Source organism: Medicago sativa, chromosome 2 (assembly GCF_051527215.1).
Source record: "Medicago sativa cultivar Bolivia chromosome 2, Bolivia_mono, whole genome shotgun sequence".
In the NCBI taxonomy this organism is placed as follows: Eukaryota; Viridiplantae; Streptophyta; class Magnoliopsida; order Fabales; family Fabaceae; genus Medicago; species Medicago sativa.
This window is the reverse complement of record NC_140750.1, coordinates 72,894,225-72,910,047: the sequence shown is the minus strand read 5'-3', so window position 1 is coordinate 72,910,047 and position 15,823 is coordinate 72,894,225. Positions and strand designations below refer to the sequence as shown.

At 30.7% G+C, this 15,823-nt stretch overlaps 1 long non-coding RNA gene across 2 annotated transcripts; it reads left to right on the top strand.

Annotated features, from left to right (window-relative positions):
* Positions 1 to 1,578: 1,578 nt before the first annotated feature.
* On the top strand, positions 1,579 to 3,826 carry LOC146950500 (uncharacterized). Of its 2 annotated transcripts, none has more exons than XR_015025477.1 (3): positions 1,579 to 1,878; positions 2,318 to 2,548; positions 3,575 to 3,826. It is a non-coding gene; the product is annotated as an uncharacterized LOC146950500 (long non-coding RNA). The 2 variants fall into 2 exon arrangements; XR_015025478.1 differs by lacking the exon at positions 3,575 to 3,826 and adding an exon at positions 3,095 to 3,456.
* Positions 3,827 to 15,823: the final 11,997 nt, after the last annotated feature.

Genomic DNA, 15,823 nt, shown 5'->3' with positions numbered 1-15,823 from the left:
TAATCAACAGAAAAAAGTGATTTTTTGTTTTGAGATGTGCAAATTACACTGATTATTAAAACTGATTTTTTTTTTTATATAAAATAGATTTTATGCAAGTTTTTTTTATTTTGATGGCCGGGGTTCGAACCCCGGACATCCGAGCTAAGCTCATGTGGATAGATTTTATGCAAGTTTGAATTTGAATAAAATTATTTTGATTTAAAATTGTAGGTATAATAATTTTTTAAGATGAATAACTGGGATGTCCGAGATTCAAACTCGGCCCCTGCATATAATAATACATGTCTATGTCAATCAAACTATGCTCACGGAGATGGTATAATAATTATTTAACTAATGAATCATATTAATTTGGTATGTTAATATGTTTTTTTTATAAATATTAATATGGTTACCACGAGACATTTTCATCATTTCCATTTTAACTTTAAGTACGCTGCTCATTTATTAGAATAAACTTTTCAAGAGCCACACGAGCTTAGCTCAGTTGGTAAGAACGTCGCTTTATTAAGAACGTCGCTTTATATATGTAAGGTTCAGGGTTCGAACTTCAGGGTCCGAACCCCGGACACCGCACAAAAAAATAAACTTTTCATTTTAAGTAAGGTTTTTTATGAAATTTAAAAACATAATGTTATACGAGCCATATTTGCAACGACCATTTGCATATTCAAACCTAAAATTTTTTAACAAGTCAATGAATTATATTAACAAAAAGAGAGCATTCTTCCAACACAAGGAGTGTGAGATCGGGGCATAAATACAAAGTTAGAAAACAAAACATAACACTCCCCTAACATCTCCTCCTTTCATGCATACAACCTTCGTCTCCGCTTCCAAGTCTCTCTTCTCTTACCCCAACCTAAAGAAAACATATCAACAACAGATACAAGCAATTTTCTTATAAAGGAACATTTTTTGGTCAGTGTTTATTTGCAATTTGTTAACATCAAAACTCTTGGAGCAACACAGTGGCAAGAAATGATATATGAGACCATTTCTTCAAATTTATTTCAGATCAGTGTTTTAAATCTATGATTATATGTTTTTTTCTATTGGATTATGAAATTGAGTTTTGTGTTGAATGCTAGAGTGTAAAATCAAAGAAATATTTCAAAAGGAGAATGTTAACCTTCTGATATCAAGTTGCATCACACATTAACTTTTTTTGAATAGGCATCACACATTAATTTGAAAAGTTGTGATTGAATTTTTCTTGAAAATATAACGCAAAGAGAAGTTTCTTGCAATTTATATATTGATTAATTTTAAAGAACAATACAATCATATATTTTGTCTAAATTTTTTAAAAATTGGCCTAATTTAATATTTTTTTTCTCTTGCACATATATTGTTATGCACCCAATGACCATGAATTTGAAATTTTGCATGCTTACTTATGATGTATTCATATATAGTATAACATCCCAACTTTAATTAATGATGTTGTAAAATTAAATAGAGTTTCCAATTTGTAGTAATTAAGAAAATTAAGAGATAACTAAAGATCAATGATAGAAATGTCAAATTATCTATTAGTGGTGGTTTTGTAATAACCATGAGATGTGGCAGTAGTTTCGTAGTTATCAAGTCAGCTTCTAAGACACAAAATGGATAAAGAAAAATCAATTCTCCCTCCTTCTTCTCTTTCTCGTCAATTTGAACTCAAACCCTCCATGACCAAATTCAACTCTCTTTCATTTTTCTTGATTAAAGCCTTGCATGTATGTTTTCTCACTCCAAATCATCTTGTGGAACTACTAAGAACCTGGAATTAAGTGGAAAGAAGAGCATAGAGCATGGGTCAAGAGGGTTTGGAGGAGATTTTGGAAAAAAAACATGCAAGTTCTCACCAATTTCTTCAATCCAGCGGATGTGAGTTCCTTTAATTATGCTTTGATTCTTAAATAAGAGTAAGAATTTGGTATGTATCTTGAAGGAATTGGAAATTGTAGTTAAGATGTAGTGTGGTTGCTATAAATTTGTTTTGGGACTCAGATGGCTAATTGATAAAGCCATGACTTCAAAATGGATTGTTATTGATGTAGATAAATTTGTGTTGTTGAATAAAGTGGGTTATTATTGTTAAAAGTGATTGTGCCTGAATGTTATGGATGAGCAGAAATTCGTATGGACATACCTGTGGTAATCGAGTCATAACTTAAGTTTTGTAACCCAAAATTGTTTGGTTGTTGGATTTTTAGAATCTTCACTCAATTCCCTTCAGGTTGGATATCAATTTCGTATGTTATCGATTAATATTGAGTTCTGAAAATGCATTTGAAGTCGAGGGTACTGATGCTGGAAATTGCAGGTGTGGACCCTGCAGGTTTTGAAGTACGAGAGCTATTCGAGATGGCACATGAGGCGTTCACGAGAAGGGATATCTCCTAACCAAGTTACCCTAATTTTATGGAGGTTCTGGAATGCTTGAAAGGATTGGACCTAAAGTTTGGGTGCGGAACAATATAACACGGAAGAAATAAGAATTTGGTGAAAGCTTTAAGCTGAGCATATGCTGTTTTAGAGAATTCAGATTATCGAGGTGAGTTCCTTTTAGCTTAGAACTTTCCCTTGGGCAGGTTGTATGTTTATCAACTGTGAGACAACTGACTTAGGTCTAACTATGTATATTAGTTGCCCACGTTGTGTAATTGTTGCTGATTATATTTGTATTGAACTTTATGCAAGCTCTTTTTACTTGAAATTTTGTATGCTCAATGATGGCTGAGGAATAAGTTGAAGGTTGCAATTGTGCAACCGGTTGCACTACTCCTTGCAACCGGTTTCACTCTTTGGCAATGGTGCAACCTGTTGTCATGTGAAAATTTTGCTAAAACCCAGCCAACCATTGAGTATACGATTGTTTTGGATCATACGGTGATAATACAAACATAATGGAAATGCAATGACACAAAAGAGCGTGTAATATCAGTTTATGTACGAATGTTAGTGGGGAAATGCTACTAACTCTATGGGAAAATGCTTTATGATACGTATATGACTAAGTATAATAAAAACATATCAGATATATGTCACAAAAATTATGTTCAGATAATATATTCAGGCTATATGTTCATATTATAATCAGATAAGTTGTGGCTCAGACAAGCTCCAGATTATGTCTGGATGGGAGTAAGTTCCAAATGGATGGTCGACTTCAGCCAATTAAAGTGAGAGTATGTTCCGACTGGGTGGCCCACACGACAACAAGAGGAGTCCGATTCTAGCCCTCAAATAGGAAATTTAGCTGGTTATCATAGCGAATGTATTCGAGGTTACTCCACTCGGATTCATTCCATAAAATGAACTCAGATAATAATTGTTTGTTCAATGCTAACATTCTAACTTAATTATGAATATGTTTATGACAGAAATTATGACAGTATACAGTTAGTGATCCTAGTTTTCCCCGATCGCTAAGTTATGCAAAACAGAACCGTATATCCTATAATTAGGTACATGTACAAACAGGTGGCAATCATAGGCTCCCCAGGATTGCCTACAACTTAGGATAGGTGGAATTTACTGAGAGATCCTGTCTCACCCCAATCCCTTTATTTTATTTCAGATCAGCAGGTTGTTCGTGGCAAAGAAAGACAGACAGGAGGCTGAATGACTTATCTTCATATGCACATGTCGTACTAGTTTAGATGATTTCTTATGCTTCTAGATATGTATTGGATGCATGTATTTGATAGATGTTTCAAGTTATCGGATGTACGAACTTGTATTGATGTTTATATTCATTCGGTCGAAATTCTGTTGTAATTTTAATGTATCTGGTACTAAGTTAATGTTTACGCTAAATATTCTAGATAAATTTAGTGTGTGTGTGTGTGTTACATATAGATTATCAATAAATTGATCTTACTACAATGACTTTCAAAATAATTATTGATTTAGGTACATTACAATGTTTTGTAGTTTATGTTTTTCTTCATGAATATTTGTGAATAAAGTTATAATGTATGACAATGTAACCTTGGATGCTTTGATGGGTTTGGACAGAAATGATTCTCGTTAAAAATTGAGAAATATTGACATATTATAAGGAGATTCAAAAGCTTAATATATGCTAGGCTAAAATATGGTTTTGGTCACTGCAAATATGTATCGTTTTGGTTTTAGTCCCTGTAATTTTTTTTATTGTTTTTGGTCCCGGCAAAATATTTCGTTTTTGAAAATAGTCCCTGGAGGGACTATTTTCAAAAATAAAATATTTTGCAGGGACCTTTTTAAAAATCAAAAGATTTTGCAGGGACTATTTTTCTAATAAATGGGTTCAGTCATCATGTGTCACGTGTGCAAATCATCACAAAAGTAGGGCCAAAGACCAAAACCAAAACGAGGCATATTTGCAGGGACCAAAAACAACAATTTTTTTTTACAGGGACTAAAACCACATTTTAGCCTATATGCTAATTATGATGATATAGTGAATAGTTTATGATATACAAATCTTGTTTGAAGATAACAAAGGTAACGAGCTTTCAAATAAATCATATTTACATTAATTCACTAAAATTTTATATAATTATGCATATTTTGATATCAACAAAAGAACTTACTGATATTATGAAATAACAATAATCAATAAAGTACTAGAAATTCCATATGGATGATAAGTGTTTAATATATCATTTTAAGTACTCTTGAATTTTGATTTTTTGAATGATTTTCAACGCTTCAGAAGATTTCAAAAAAGTTTGATATGGTGAAGTACTTGAACTGATTTAACTACATAATGCTAAAACATATATATGAGTCAAAAGAAGCAGATAACATGCCACACATTTATCATGATTTACCCAAACAAGCATTGTGTTATGTTCAATCGCCATAAGAGAATTGCTAGGGACAAACGCTCAATCACACGATAGCCAACAGACACTCAATTCTTTATGCAACGTATCATATTTTGTTAATGACTAAACAGGCAACCGGTTCTATCACAAACCTCCCCGCGTCTTTCAATCTCTGTCAAAACACAAACTGAATTCACTGGAGACCACATCTCTATCTCACCCTCCCACACCGTCGGTCACAACCCAGTTGTGCCCCGCTCCCGTAAGAGACCATCGCGCCTGACTTTCACATGCCCAAATTTCCTTCTTCTGCGTTTTAGGTCTATCCATCTAGATAATATTCAAACCCTTATAAGTTAGATCTGTCGCACCCATAACAAATTAAAACTAGATCTAGCAATCTTGTCGGACATTAACAACAACATACAAAATTTCTCTTAAGACACACACACTATCCACGTCCTTTTGTAAAAGTCAAAGCATGATTATTTTCTTGCTTCACGAAGCTTCTTTTCCACTTGAGACACACACAATTCCACTTTAATACACTATATTTTTCTCTCTCAAAGCATAGTCTCCACCAAGAAAAATTAGAGAACTAGCTTCATTATAATTATTTTTTGGAAAAGGCATCCTCAAAATATAGCTGATTCAATTATTAATGAAGGGGGATTTACATTACAAATCTGCTACAATTCTATCCAGTAAGAACTTTTTGATCGGTTTTAAGAAAAAGCTTAAAAATGTATGTTTTGGATTTAGATTTTTAAGAAGCATAAAAATTCCACCTATGTGAAAGACCAATATGAGGTGGGGATATTAAAAGGCATGTTACAAATTATTTTTTATTAAAAAGTTAAATTTTTTCTTAACCGAGAGAGCTGGTTAACAAGTAAAGACTTTTAAAAACTAGGTGACGTTAATCTCATCTCTGGAGATGTTTCGAATTTTCACGCCTATGCAGTGCTTATTCAAGAGAGAAACACTTGCATAGGCACAAGCCTAACACCTGTCTTTTGGGCACAGCCAATAAAATTTTGCCAACTCATGCTTATGAGTTTTTAAATCGGTTAATAGATTAAATGATGTCATATAAGGCTCTACTAAGTCGGTTAAGTAAAAGAGCAACTTTTAAAAGTTTTTGTCTTTTTGAAAATATAATATTTTTATTTTTATTTTCATTTTTATCTTCATCCCTAGGATTGTAATACTAGCTCTGATACCAGGTTTGACGCAACATCGTCAGCGGAATTTTCTCGAACTTGATTTAACATTTGTTCGATTTTAATTAACCCTTGAAATGGTTTTAAGAGTGTTTTAGCTCTTTCTCTTTGTGTAACAGAAATATTTTCTGTTTCTTCTAATTCTTCTATCACTTCATCTATATATGAAATTTGTAAAATCATTAAATCATGGATTCCCCAAATTGCGTTTTTCATTTCTATTCTAAAGAAATTTTCTTCTATTTTGTTAACTAGGACATCTAGTTTTATTCTGAATAATTTTAGTTCATTTTTTTGTTGTTATTCCTGGCATTATAATTTTCTATTAATACCTGAAAGTTCAGTTTTTATTTCTGATAAAGCTTTATTAAGCTTTCTTTTTTCATAACTATCTAATGAAGTTCTTGCTGGTAAGAACTTTGGTTCACTAGTACTTTCTTCTTGTTTTAGAAGAGGTGTTCTTTCTATTGTCATAATAGATTTTGATCTTTTTAGTGATTTTAGAATTGGTGATTCTAGTTTTATTAGTGGGGCAAATAGTTCATCTATTTGTATTTTTTCTTTTCCACTAAATTCTATACTGTAATGAGAATTACTTAATGCATAATTCATTTTATAACTTATACTGAAAGGATGATTTCCTGGTCTCATGAGGGTTTGATCTTTAAGTTTATAATGAATTACTAAAGATCTGTCTAGATCTATATCATTTAGACTTAAACCTATCTGTAGATTTATGTCAAATTTTAACTTTCCATATTTTAAATTTCCCTCACCTTGGGTTATTAGTGAATGTTTTTCATTCATCCTAGCATCTTCGATAAGAAGTTCTAGTTCTGCATCTATTCCTTTCATAAAAGTACTTTTTATGATTATTTGGATAGTTGATATATGAATATGTCCTATCTTCTGTCTTTTATCTAACGATAGATGTTTTAATCTATTATTAATTTGTTCATTATCAATTAAGGATATTACAACAGATCCATCTGTTGATTCCATTGGTATGGCAACTTCTCCTACCATCATACCATATTTTAGTATGTTTTCTCTGGATAATTTTTCTTTTATCAAAGAAAAAATATTTTTCTGTTTAAAATTTTCTTCTGGTTTTAAGGTAAAATCTACCTTTTCTATATGATCTATTAATACATCTGCCATAAAACCAGATGAATTTTCTTTTACCATACTATATTCCATTATGAAATGTAAAAATTATAAAATATTTAAATTCTTTAAAACCATACCTGACTTTTTCTTGGATCTTTGATGATTCTGATCTTTCGATCCTTTGGAATTTTGAAATAATCTTTCGATTATTGATATTGGAAACTAAAAATCTTTCGATTTGGTTATGACAACCTCAAATCCTGCGAAGTCCTTTCCCACAACGTTTTTCATAAACTAAGGTACTTACTTCATTGATTCAAGTTGTAATTTACAAGTGAGCATCGAGGCTCTTATTTATAGGCAGATGAGACTCACAAGTTGGTCACATGTCTCTATCTTGCCAGCTAAAAAGAAAAACAGACAAAACACGCAAAGGAAAAAGTAGAAGCATTATCACATAAGGTGATAAGATTTTCAACTAAATGGACCCCATCTGACTCAGATGATAAGGTTCCATTATTACAACTTTTATTCCTACGGTCATCTACATGACACGTGTTTAGGCTTTTCCTTTTGCCTTATCTTCTTGCACTGTGATTGTCGGTATTTTGTTTTCTTCTACCGACACTTTCTTTTTTGCACACCATTTACAAATATGCCCTTTGTATTTCGAGAAGTGTTGACAGCACTCCTGTTGAACTTCTTCTGGGACCTGGCTAAGAGCATTTTCAAATTTTGAGAATAGCTCTTCATAATAGAGTGTTTGCTTGAGGTGTTCCTCTGAAACCTTCCTCTTTGAATCACAGACCATGAGACAGGTCTCTGTAGTGTAAAGGACCTTATAATTAATAATGGTAGAACCATATCTGATAAGGTTATCATAAAAACGTTTCATTTGATAAATGAACGAATCTACTGTCCATCCAACACTTTCTGAATTTGGAGGTAGATAAGTTTTATTTGAGATTCCTATTTTGATGACTGTTCTTGGTTTTACAGCCATAAAATTATTTTCTTCAAAAAACCATGGATAGGTTTGTTCGAACTGGAGATATATTTCTCTTCCTTTTGCAAGAAAGTCATTAAATCTCTTTGCTGTATCACCAATTTCTTTTGGAAGATCAGCCAATTCTTGGAACATGCGACCTTCTCCTTCTTCAAGATATACGGTCTTAAGCATTCCATACTCATAAAATTCTTTAATCAATTCCTTGGATATTCCTGGAACTGTATTAGCTTTTACCCCATGTGTGGTATTAACTGGGTAAAAACATTCAAGTGCTAATTCTTCTTTGAAGTTGGCTAGCCATCTCCACTTTCCCATGAAATCATCAAGGGTTTTTGGCTTATTTTTTTCTTTCTGGAGATTTATTATGGATCCCACTGAGATCTTTTTCTTTGACTCCATTTTTGATGGTTGGCCAATTTCTTTAGCAATGGTCATTTCTTTATAGGAGGCCTTATAAGCTTCTTTTGCCTTTTCCATTGTTGGATAAGCTTTGTGTCTGACATTTTTGCCATTAATGTGAAGGCTTGCAATTGCCCAATTGTTGTAAATTCCTTTCATTGGACCATCAAAGATGACATACACATTCTTTTCTGGTTGTAGATCGACAGCGTCGCTTGGTTGGTCTAAGCCATTTTTTGACTCTTCCTCTTCTTGCTCGACTTTGTCAGCCCATGACTTTTTTGTATCTTCTTCTGGCATAGAACCTGCTGAAGATGTTGATGAAAAACTTTGTTGTTCATTCAAAGTCTTTTTTGTTGGTTCTTCTGTTGTTGTTGGAGCTTCGACATTTATGATCTTGGTTAGGCTTTCGATCATTCTAATCATCTCCCCCCTCTCTGAAAAGAGTTGTTTTAGCTTTTGGCTATGGATTTCAATCTGTTCATCCTTTTGCTTCAAGCTATTGTAGAGGACTTTTAGAGCTTGCTCCATTCTCTTGTCAGAGTATCTGCAAAACAATTGTTTTCTGATTTTATTAGTTGAATATAAGGATAGAATTGTTGGATGCGCATTTGCCATCTAACAAGTCTTCCTTGTTTATGATCAACTTTTAAATTGTAGCGCCAAAACCCGCTAGCATAAGTTGAATCAGTTCGTAATAAAAATCTTGATGGAATTAAATCCATTCTCCATTTTTCTAAAACATTTAAACAAGAAAGAGTTTCTTTCTCATTGATATGATATCTTGTTTCAGCATCTTTAAAAGAACCTGAAACATACTTGCATAAAACAAGATCTTTATCCTTAATTCGGATATTATTACTTGAATAATCAAGTTTTGAATCAGTTGAAACTGATGTTTTATCTGATCGCCCATTAGGGATATCTGATTTTAACTGTGGGGTTACATCCACAGTGGTATAAGATTGTTGTGGGGTTTCATCCTCAACATATCCATTGAGATTTAATCCCAATTTTTGTTTACCATTAGGAAGAGCTCTCATAACTCCAGCCCATGTAAACTGATTTGCATCAACATTTACAACCAAAAAATCATTTTCTGTGGGGTTGTATAGTTGTGGTAAAACTTTTAATTTTTCTTTTAAAGATTTTACAGCCTCAGTATCTTTTTGTGTCCATGACCATGGCACTTTTTCAGATATCTTCTTCTGTAAAATTTTCCTATCATTTGCTAAATCTTGAAGAAATCCTTCATTAGCAATATAATTTAAACATCCCAAAAATCTTTGAATTTGTTTTCTATCCACTAATTGATCAGGAAAAAGTAAAAAAATTTCTTGAACATGTGGCGATAAATCGAATTTTCCTCCTTCTCTTATGATAAGACCAAGGAATTCGATTTCTTGTTTCAAAAGTATTGACTTTTTTCTGGATAGAACAATTCCTCTATCTTTTATTCTATTTAAAACAGTCATAACATCTTTAACATGTTGTTCTTTACTTCCTTTAGTAAAAATTAATATGTCATCGATATATACAAAACAAATATGATCAAGACCCTAAAGAGTATTGTCCATAAATCTTTGATATATTGATGGTGCTTGTTTTAAACCAAATGGTAAAACATTCCATTCAAAATGTCCTTCTGGACAACTGAAAGCTGTTAAAGGTTTAGTTTCTTCAGATAACCTTAACTGCCAGTATCCAGATTTTGCATCTAAAGATGAAAACCAATTACATCCTCTTATTTTATCAAAAATGTAATCTTTTCTAGGTAACTTATATGAGTCACTTATAGTTGCTTCATTAAGTTTTTTATAATTGATCACCATTCGAGCTTTTCCTCTTTTTATCTCATTGTGTTTTCTGACATAAAAAGATGGCGCTGAATGTGGACTAATAGAAGGACTTATTAATCCTTTCTCTAATAGTTCTGCTATTTCTTTTTTAAATTCTTCCTTATCTTCTCCTGAATAAGGGATTTTGTATAAGGCTTTGACTTCCTTTTTAGGATCTTTAAGTTTTACAACAATTAAATCTTGAATTTTATTTACTATAGAGTCTAATGGATTTTCGGAACAAACTTGATCTAGATGATGTCCTAGATTTTGTTCAATTGTTAAATAAAACTTTCTCTTATCCCACATACATCTAAGTACATTGAGATTTTCTGAAATTGCTTTTAAAATTTCATTTTTTGTTATAATATTTGTTGTAACAAATTCACTTTCTTTTGGATTATCGACATCAAACCAATTTAATGTTATGATGTCAGTTTTTTGAATAAAAGGATTATATAACTTCAAGAAGTTATTTCCTATTATTAGATCTATTCCAGAGTCATGTTCATAGATTGATTTTACATAGAAGTATCTATGTTCAATTTTTATAAAAACATGTTTTAAAACAAACCATATTTGGTGTTTTTTCTTATCAGCAAAGATAATTTCTTTTGGTTTTTGTAATCTAATCCATCCTTCCTTAATTATGGATCTTCTACCAAAACATAAAGTGGCACCTGTATCAATGTAGCCCATAATTTTCTTTTTATTCAGTGTTACCTGGATAAATGTTGCATTAGGGTTTCCATTTTTTAAAATTTTTCTACTCATTCTTCAATTTCTTCTTCAGTAGTATATTCAAAAATACTACTTTCGTCAGAATCTATGTCTGATTCTATTGGTTCAAAACCTACTTCCCAAATTAGTTTTAAGGTTTCTTTTTTAGAATCTTTCTTTTTAGGACATTCGTTTGCATAATGTCCTTCTTCATTGCACAACCAACATGTGCATGTTTTCTTTCCTTTAGGACATGAATTCTTTTTAGGATATTTTTTATTTCTCCTAAAGTATTTTTGTTTATTGAATTTTTTAGGAAATTTCTTTTTTCTTTTATATTCAGAACGATCTATTTTCCTAAAAACTTTTTTCTTTTTCTTTCTTCTAGGTTTACTACAACCGTAGTTTCCTACTTTGTCTCGAATTCTATCACAGCAAACATTTATTTTTGCTTCTCTTTTAGCAGTCTTTTCCATGCATTTTTCGGATATCCATCTCCTTAATGCAGTTATTCTTGTTCCTAGAGTATCTTCTAATCCTACGATTCTTTCTAGGTGTTCTTGGATTACTTTTTCCATAATTATTCCTACAGATGATGGAAGTTTATTGTTGAATAATCCTAAAAGATTATATTGTAATCTCTCTTGTGGAGATATTGCATAGTAATATTTGCTAAACTCACATATGAATGGTTCAACATAACACATATCACAGATTCTTAAATTAAATATTCTATGAATTTTTGTTTGTTTTAGGTCTGCTTCTGCTTCTGGTGCATCAAAACCTAAAAATTCTTTTTTTAAAATTGAATAGACATGATTTATCACATCTTCAGTTGTTGATGGAAGTTCTGAATCTGATTGTTCAGACATAAAAATCCAAGCATTTCCTATAGTTTTTGTTTTTAAATAGTTAAAAATACTCTTTGAACTTAATTTCCCAAGTATAGGGTCTAATTGGATTGTTACCATGTGATCATGATACCAACTTCTTAACTCTCTTTTAACATCCTCACTACAGTCAATGTTTAAAACATCATCTTCTTTGTGGCGGTTTATTGTTGGTATATATTTAGGTGGTATTTGTTTAAATTTTCTTTCATCCATTTTACTTTGGATGATTTGTTGGTCAATAAATTTTTCACCATTCTCTTGACGTCCTCTTTTACGTCCTTGTTCTGATGATTCTGGTTGCTCATTAGTTTTCACAAGTCCTACTTGTGGTTCTTCTTCTTCCATACTAAAAGAACTTTCTGAACCAAAGTCGTAAACAAACTTGTTTTCGTCATCAGATTCTTCGGTTATTTGGTTTTTTCTATTAATGTCTAGAGAAGCCATTAATGTTTGTAATTCATTTAGCTGGTTTGCTATTTCTTCTTCTGTTTCGTCCATATTAAGGTAATGGCGCGAAAAAGTTAATTTCTTTTTCTGGTTTTTCAATATTTTCTGAAATTTCTATCATGTCCCCCCCCCCCCCCCCCCCTCTTTTTTGACAAAAGTTTGCAATTGTTCTAGGGTTAGACATTTATCTCTTGTAGGTAAGAGTTTTAATAGATCAATTAAATCATCTATTTTTATACAAAGTTTTTCGTCTAGTAATCTTTGGTTCTCCTCTAGACTAGATAATTTTTTATTGAGTTCTTCTTCAAACTCTCTTTCTAGTAGAACTTCTACTATTTTATCTAACTGTTTCTGAAGTACTGTTAGGTTCTCGAAAATATCTTGTATTTTTTCACCTACACCTTTATTAGCCATGTGCTAACTTTTGTATTTTAAGACTTAGAAGATTTGCAAAATTTTCATATTCCCAGTATGTAAAGTAATTATCTTCAATTATTAGAAACCAATATGCTGTTTCCCTTAACCACTTAATTTGGTTTTTTATTCTAATTATATTATTATAATTAGGTTTTAATATAAACGGTTGAGGTATTATCTTTCCAAATGGATTTATAAGACCATCCATGATTTATCTAGCTAATCTTTTAAGTTCTATTCTTAGCGCTTTAGCCATTTCTATGAAGTATTTGAAAAGAAAATAATCAAAATCTTCTTTTAAATAATATTTTGACGTGGCTTCACACCATCTAATTTGTGCTTTTACATTTGTAATATCTTGGTAATTTGGGACTAAATACCAAGGTTGAATAACAACTTTTCCTTTTGGATTCTGAATATACCAATGTTTTTGCATTTAATTATTTGGGACGTTTTAAGTCAGTTTTTGCAAGAACGGGTTTTAAAAGTTTTTGACATGTGTCAAATTTTTGTTTGTTGTGTCCAATAATGATGTGTTGTGTCTGTGTGCAAGAAAGAATTTCTCTATTCAAGATATCAAGGATGCCATGGCTTCACGTAATTTCACTATCCAACACACTCTTAGAGAGGGTAATCAATGTGCTGATTACATGGCCAAGCTAGGAGCTTCTTCAGATTCCAACTTCTTAGTCCATCCGACAGCCCCCCAGGATCTCCTCATTTTGCTTAGGGCTGATGCTATGGGAACTTTCTTCCCTAGAGTGTGATCTTCTGTTTTTTGGCTTTCTGTTTTTCTCTTTTGTTTGTTTGTTAGCTTTGTTACCAAAAAAAAAAAAAAACTAGGTGACGTGACTTTACAAATAAGTGAGTGTTTGTTTAAGCATTTGTTGTTAGCACTTAGCAGCTCTTATCGCCATAAACAATATTATTTTTCCACTAACGCATCAAATGTATAATGTTGAAAAAAAATACTAATTATCATAAATTGGTTTGGCTGACACACCAATAAATTTGATAATAATTGAAATTGTATGAATTTTATCTATAGAATGCTAAAATATTTTATAATTTTGTTACTTACCCAATAATACTAGTCATATTTCAACTAGCATATGTTCAAACATAATATATTGAAAATTCATAACACAACAAATATCACAAGTTTATCCTTTGAATAAAAGTTTGTCATCATCAAACTATAATGCAATAGATCTTTTGTCCTACTATTTTTCTCCCTTTTTGATGATTGAAAACTTTCATGAATAAAATTAAACTTACAGAAGAAAGTGTAATAATACCAACAAAACATTAAATTATAGAAAATATGGGTCATTTCTTTTATATAACAAATATTTTATTTATACGTAGTAGATATGCAACTAACCATCCACACTTGAACTAAAAAAAAACATCATAGACATATGCCTTAAATAATAAGATAATAGTTAGACTAACAACTCACATCTGGTGGTTGTGAGGCAAGTATACCCTGACCAAAAATTATTCTACCAAGAATCAAACTCAGGTTCTCTCGAACACCCATTTTGTTTAATTTGTAATCTTTCCTTCATTTTTTTAAAAGTGATTTTAAATATCAAATTCTAAATAAATAATATAAATTATTTCAAAATTGAAAACCGTAACAATTAATTGTTATTTTAATAGCATGGTAATCTTAAAATTTTATAAAAAGGGCCATACATGCATTTTTCATTATTTTAAGAGTTTCATTTATATACAACGTTGGCGTAAAAAATGTTACACTTTCAGCAAATCACAATTAACCATATATGTGACTTTAGAAGTAATTAAAATTGTCTTCGTGAACTTAGCTCAGTTGGTAATGACAATGCATAATATTATAATGATCTGAAAATTATGATTGTTTGAACTAGTTTTCTTCTTCTCCAATTTTCATATCTCTTTTATCTTTGTAAAATATTTTTCTCTTTCTACTTTTAATTTTTTTTCTCTTTCTACTTTTAATTTGATATTTGATTTAATTTGATATTTGAATTGATTGTTCATTCATAAATGATTTTTCTTTTATCGAGAAATTCATGTATGTTCATTCCTATTTTAAAATCTATTTTCAAAGGTTTCTTAAATCATATATTTTTTTCTATATCTTTAATGTGAAATCAAAGTATGGATATTTGTTAAAATTTCATATTTTTTACTTTAAAATTACGATAATTTGATTTAATTTGATATTTGAATTGATTGTTCATTCATAAATGATTTTTCTTTTATCGAGAAATTCATGTATGTTCATTCCTATTTTAAAATCTATTTTCAAAGGTTTCTTTTTTTTTTGACAAAATCAAAGGTTTCTTAAATCATATATTTTTTCTATATCTTTAATGTGAAATTCAGGTATGGATATTTGTTAAAATTTCAGATTTTTACTTTAAAATTACGATAATTGTTATGGTAATAATTTTTTTGAATAATATTGAAGGGGACATTGGCAATTATTGCGTAATTCTCTTTCTACTTTTAATTTGATATTTGAATTGATTGTTCATTCATAAATGATTTTTCTTTTATCCAGAAATTCATGTATTGTTATTTGTTTTTACTTTAAATAATGATAAATTTTTGTGCTAGTAAATTTTAAAAGGATTTGAAAACAAGCTATTTTTAAATAATATTAATGGTGACATTAAATTTCATAGGATGTTAGTGCAAAACTAATTTACATTTTTCAGCAAAAATTGTGAACAAGTATACATAGTTTTTGAAGGAACAAGTATACATAGTTAAAAGTAGTATTGCAGTAAAATTATTTACGCAATAATTGCCAATGTCCCCTTCAATATTATTCAAAAATTTATTACCATAACAATTATCGTAATTTTAAAGTAAAAAATCTGAAATTTTAACAAATATCCATACTTGGATTTCACATTAAAGATATAGAAAAACTATATGATTTAAGAAACCTTTGAAAATA